Source organism: Brachyhypopomus gauderio, chromosome 1 (assembly GCF_052324685.1).
Source record: "Brachyhypopomus gauderio isolate BG-103 chromosome 1, BGAUD_0.2, whole genome shotgun sequence".
Taxonomy (NCBI): Eukaryota; Metazoa; Chordata; class Actinopteri; order Gymnotiformes; family Hypopomidae; genus Brachyhypopomus; species Brachyhypopomus gauderio.
In genome coordinates, this window is record NC_135211.1 from 51,260,702 (window position 1) to 51,267,385 (window position 6,684).

Here is a 6,684-nt window from a genome sequence, read left to right on the forward strand (position 1 = left end):
CACTTGTTATGGAGTGCCTGGAGCTTCAGTTTAAGAGACTGCTTTTCTTTGTGTGTCACTTATTGTGCTTATCTTCACTGATGGAAAGTAAAGACGCTGCACTGCCACCTGATTCCACCTCGTTCTGACCTGATGTTTCTGGCCTCACACCACTGAATTTGAAATCATGCAGAAACTGCCAACTATTCAAACCTTGTTAAAATAATTAGCCAAATAGGTATAAAAGTCAGAGAAAACTTAAATAATGGAAATTAGATTGTATTGTTCCATTATTGTAAAAACATTTCTGGTTTTATTTATTTTTATTGTCGATTCCGTTTTGTGAATATGTGTCACGTCTAGCCCTTCCCTCATCCCTGGTCTTGCCCAGTTTTCCCGTTCCCAGGATTTCTCCCTCTGTCTGTCACGCCCCTCTCTTTAGTGCCCGCACCAGAGTCTCGTTACACTCCCCTGTTTCAGTGTATATAATCCCTGTGGTGTTTCACTCCCGTGTCGGTCATTGTTTGTTGTGTGAATCCTGCCTTGCCGTGTCCTGCTCTGCCTTGTTCTCTCCGTCGTACCTTACTAGCGTTTTGTTCTTGTTCCATGTCTGTTTTGATCTGTAGTCTGTTCTCCCTGCATCTGCATGTACGCAAGTTCTCCTTGTTTCAGTGTTTCACAAACTAGTCTTTGTTGTTGCTACATGTTTCTCTCTGTTTAGCACCGGTCTGGTTTATGTATGTTGTATCCCCCTGTCATCTGTGATCATCGTTTATTTAATTCCTGGTTGTCCGTTTAGTTAGTCGTTCATGGTTTTATGTTTGTCCAGCTACCCCCTTTAGTCGTTGCTCTTTGTTATTTATCTTCACGTATGTTTGTATAGTCTTATGGATTAGTATGTTCGCATGTTTATTCTCGTTTCTTAGGTGTTTTGCTTGCCCGGTTGTCTGTGTTTCCTCTTTGGTATTTAGCTTAGTCCCGTTCTGCCTTTTGTGTGGTATTGTCAGGTTTGTTTACTTGTTTGACAATAAATATTCTAATCTCTGCGATTGCGTCACCCCTGCTGTCCCGAATCGTTACAATATGTCTGATCTAAAATTGTAATGGCAATGGGATGGCAGGATGCCGAGACAAGATAATACACTTCATTGGCTTTTATTAAGCACAGATAGCAGTGCATCTAGCACTAGAGTTAGAGACACAATGCACACAGAGGACTCAAACAAAGACGAGCGACAAGCACAGCATCACACATTAAATACCTTAAACAAGAACCAAGTGCAATGCATAAGGGTAACGAGGGAAGGTGACATGAGACGGATGAACACGCACACATAATACCACACCCAAAGGAAATACATATATGGACATAAATGGACACAGACCACACATACACATGCCCAAGAGGAGGGGACAGGGGCTGTACCATGACAAAAATAGCATGTGATTTTTATTCATATTATGTATATTTAATTTGAGGACAAGGCATTATTCAAGGATCCCAGTGCCACCAATGAGCCCACACCCCTCAACATTGTAAAAAAGTAATTAATTTAAAAGGCTGACTAAATAGTTAGTTCACATTGAATTGCATGGCTCATTTATATACCTAAAGTATTGTCTCTCCCTGCAGTGAACTTGACCCACATCACTGTGATGGCAGCAAGCAGGAGAACACACAGCAGCCCCAGACACACTGCAGTCAGTCTGTAGCATCTGCTTCCTGTAGTGATGGTTCCTGAAGTTGCAATGTAAAATGATTTTAAAATTATTGACAATTTATGTATTTATCTTTCAAGATGGTAACATGCATGGATACAGTGGCTTACTTTCTACATTAACTTCTCTACTGTAAGGGGTGAAGCTAGGCAGGCAAGACACAAGTGCGAGAAAGCTTGGTTTTATTAAGAAAATCGAACAGACGAACAAACCTGGGAGATAAACTAAACCTGGGGAAAGCTCAAAAGATAATGGGGCATGATGCTGATGACAGAAAAGTAAAAGTACAAGACAACATACAACTAGGCGGACTGTACCAGGAATAACAAGATTACATGCAGATATGAAACTAATGCATGAATGAAATTGAAAACTAGGACAATGGGGAAAACAGGCCATACAAGGGTTAAACTACCGATATGCGAGACTTGAAGACAAACGCAGATCACAACGTAACTATAACCTCAAACAGAACTAATATGGAAGTAAAAACTGCTACAGGACAATCCAAGCAGGGGAATACAGAGGCAGAGCATATAACAAGGAACAGGAAACACGGGAATCGATACTAACATGGAAACAAACTAGGCAGGGGAAAATAGCGGCAGAATATAGATATAGAATATGGCAGACATAAATAACAATAGCACAGGAAGAATGACCGTCAAGTGACCACAGAGGCGCTATTTCACAGTTTCTGTTCACACACACGAGCGCTTCAGGAACGCCCCGTAAGCTTCGCCGATGCGCTTCTTTTCTTGTTTTGATGCTGTTCGCGAGTCAAAAGATGACAGACGCTTATATTTACATTTCATTGTCTCTTAATTACATAAATGTACTTAAAGAAGAATGTTTCGTTACAGCATTTTACATGTACCGACATTTGAGTAAAGTCCGGCTTACCATCCCTTTTGCAAAATAATAGAATAAATAAAAATCGTGAATGAGATGGACAGGTGAGCCTTTTAACAGGAAATTGGAAATTGTACTATTGTTACCTGTCACATATTCAGATGGCAGCCATCAGAATCGGTGACCCCAGTGAAAAAGCTCACATGTCCTTTAAACCTTTTAATTATACACCCTTGTCCAAATGTGGCACTATGTAGAATAACCTTAAGGACACCTCATATTATCATCTCACCAGTTAATTTGCTTTTCTATAACTGGGATATAAAAAAAATAAGTTTGCCCAGAGGAAGGCAGCAGTGTGATGAAGCCCCTGAAATGTATGAAAACTTTTAATGTAGCCTTTGCAATGTGCTTGTGTATGCAGGCCATTTGAACAGTCAGTTGTGAAGATGTGATGTCTGAGGTCCGATAAATCTGAGGTTTTACTGTCAGGAACACCCACCAGGAGTGGGTCAACTAAACGCATGGCACTCTCTGCCATGTGTACAGGCGCTCAGTATATCTTGCCCCTTGTACATGTCGAGCTCTCTTGTTTCCTACAGTTAAAGCTTGGTGTGTGTGTGTATATATATATATATATATATATATATATATATATATATATATATATATATATATATATATATATATATATATGCATACATGAAAACCAGTGGCAGATGGTGGTCTTTCAAGGAGGGGAAGCTCATAAAAACTGGTCTACATCATAAATGTGTCGGTTTATTTATACGTAAATTCCACCCTCCGTTGTCGTACCAACAAGGCGTCTTTTCCAAGGACTTGACTAGTGTCCTCTAAATGGCTCTAAGCTCCTCTCTACATCTGCAGATGTAGCTCCAATTGTTGCCACTAACTGTTGCCCTGCAAGTCCTGGTTTGAATATAACTCGCTAGTTGGGACTGGGGCGAGGCTAGTGTGAAGTGTGTCCACCTGTGTGCTTTGTGACGGTGGAGGGGCTGAGCAGAACCCGCTGGACAGAAACTGCGATAGAAGTCAGAAAGAGTGATAGAAGTCAGAAAGAGTCATAGAAGTCAGTCTCCAAACACAAGCAGCTACAACAAAAACCACCAGAAATAGAAGCTTGATTTGTTGCTAGTCGTTTTTTATAAAGAAAATGCCACTAAGTGGATTAGGAAAGTCTCCAGTTCAACAGAACAGAATGAAAATTTTAAAATGCTCCCACGGATGTGGGAGATCGCTGATTTGCTCAGTTCGCTGTCAATCAAAAAGGGAATCAGCCTCAGACAGATCATCCAATTATCATGCAGAAGTTGAGCGCCTGGGCCAGCCGAGTCCAGCCCACTGCCCCATTGACCCCCATCCGATGGGCGGGACAAAGCCCAGCATTTATCCAATGACTCGTCTCGTTTCGCTGCACTCTTTGCTTCGGTATTGAACTCTGGACATTCAGTATCCACACTGTTTAAAGCAATGTTAAGCTATGGGGATAAGTGAGAGGAAAGCCGCATTATTACCAGTGATAAGAAGCTGATTATGAACAAATGTTGAATGCGTTGTACTGCATATTTAATCAATGACATGTACACACAACAGTATATATTTGATCACGTTTTTTATTTTATTTTAGGGGAAGCTGAGCTTTCCTTGCAGTCTTAGAGCAATCGCCTCCGATGAAAACATTTGTCTGGTATAATGCAACATTTCTACTTAGATGCTGCCTGTTTAAGGGTTAAAGGACAATACAACAAATATAGAAAGAAAGTCAGAGGTCTATTGTTTTAACACTTTGAACATGAAAATCTTCTCAAAGACTCCACTGCTGCTTGATCACTTCATTAATTGGCAGCAGATTAATTAAAGTCAGTCAGGAAACATCACATGAGTAAAGAGGAGCAGCTGTACTGTAGTGTCCTCACACACAGAGAGTTTAGTGTTTGAGTCTGCAATAGATTAGACATGTCTTGGAGTGTGTCTGATGTTAATCATATTCTAGAGTTGGAGAGAGGAGAGCGGGTGGAGATGGTGGTGGATGTCTATGAGAGTGCAGATGCTGTTAGAGGTCAGTGAGATCACTATTCTTTTTGGAATATTAGTCTGACTTTCACTTCCTTCTTTACTAATGTTGTCTCTGGCATGTGAAAATAGGGTGTCAATCTGATAAAGTCATACTGAACTTTGAGAACTAAAATAGACATCTGTCAGACCTGTGCACTGTTCAAAAATGTCTCCAGTAATGTACAGTACAGACAGATACAGGCCTTTATTGTACAACACTAACAGTGCTCTACAGGGGAGATGTTTGACCTTTGTGTGTAACAGTGGGGTATTGAAGGCTGGACACAATTTCCGACAGTTAAGAGATGACAAAACTAACAAAGCTACAGACAGCACACTGACTTGGAACAAAGACAAATCAAACACTAACCATGAAAACAGATAACACTAACTGGAAACTAGTGTCAAACTCGAAACGCGAAATCTAACTGAATCGATTCATTTGAATCACACTGTTTCGAACTCTGTATCAAAAAGGGAAGTTGTGGATTAAGTCTTGGTTGCCCACTAGATGTCACTGTGGCATGTGCTGATTCGAACGTTTCACAAGATCTCATAGATGACTGTCTGAAACATGGGTATTCCAGTACTCATAGTGATTGGAAATCACCTGTTAAGGTATTTCAATGGTCATTTCAGATGTCACTGTGGCATGTGATGATTCGAATGTTTCATAAGATCGAATCATTTTCCAAATCAATTGGTTCATTTGACTCGATCTCCCAAAAGCCCCACTTTTGCCATCACATAAACATTCTGATCTCAAACCAGCTGCTTGAACTTAAGTGCGGACTAAAACGGGAAAAGATTTGAAACGTTTCGAAACTGCGTGATGTAACGAAACCCGTTTTTGGAACAGTCACGTGACTTTCATACAGATACAGAGTTCGAAATAGTGTTTCAGAACACTGTGATTCAAATGAATCGATTCAGTTAGATTTCGCGTTTTGAGTTTGACATCACTAGTTTCAAGTGCTTGTGCAGTCTCTAGTAATCTCTAAGCTAGACTACTGCAATTCCCTACTTGCAGGTCTTCCTCTACGGGTCATCAGACCTCTACAACTAATTCAGAATGCTGCAGCACGACTGGTCTTCAATCTACCCAAGTTCTCACATGTGACTCCTCTGCTACGCTCTCTTCACTGGCTTCCAGTAGCGGCACGCATCAGATATAAAACCTTGATGCTTGTTTCCAAAAATGGACTGGTCCCTCCCTACATGATGTCCATGTTAAAAAGCCGATCTGTACAGCGAACACTCAGAACCTCAAGCTTGGCTCGACTTGAAACTCCATGCTTAAAGTCTCATGGAAGACAAAGCTCCAGACTATTCTCCGTCCTGGCTCCAAGATGGTGGAACGATCTTCCATTACCTGCTAGGACTGCAGAGTCTATTGCTATCTTCAGGCGCAGACTGAAGACTCACCTGTTTGTTGAGTTCTTACCAGAGCACTAACTCAGCTGATACCACTTGCCATTGTTCTTAAATTGTATGTCTGTCTATGTTTATTTGTGCTTCTTGGCAAATGTCTAACTTGCAAAACACTAGTAGTAGTCTGACTGTGTTTGGTGTCTTGAATTCTGGCCTATCTGTACTATTACCGAAGATGTATTCTGTGATCAGAAGCAAAGCACTTTGTAAGTCACTCTGGATAAGAGCGTCTGCTAAATACCATGAATGTAAATGTAATGTAAATGTAATGTTCAGACTCCCTAGACAATCTGACCCGTGTCCTCCTTTTTGACCCTGAGTTTGGAATTTCACTTAAATCTCGCTCTCCTCAGCGTTTGTGTCCGCCTCCTTGTTCAGCAACGCACTATGCATTACACTTTATCTGGTGTGATTATTCCTGTGACTACACTGCAGTTGTAATATGTGAGAAAATGTTTAACTCAGTCAAGAGTGAATAGCAGAAACGGTTGAAAAAAGTCATATTAGCAGATCAATGATCAATTATCTTGCCTAAACATGAACTATTTCCTGTGAAGTAATAGACTAGTTAGTCCGTTTTTAACTCTTGATATCGTAGGGAAAAATGGACATCGCTCTGAATTTGAT

The 6,684-nt window shown here is 40.7% G+C and overlaps 1 long non-coding RNA gene across 1 annotated transcript; it reads left to right on the forward strand.

Moving 5' to 3' along the window:
• The first annotated feature begins 1,716 nt into the window (after nt 1-1,716).
• On the forward strand, nt 1,717-5,938 carry LOC143525022 (uncharacterized). The gene is made up of 3 exons (XR_013133549.1): nt 1,717-1,730; nt 4,565-4,630; nt 5,657-5,938. It is a non-coding gene; the product is annotated as an uncharacterized LOC143525022 (long non-coding RNA).
• The last annotated feature ends 746 nt before the right edge of the window (nt 5,939-6,684 follow it).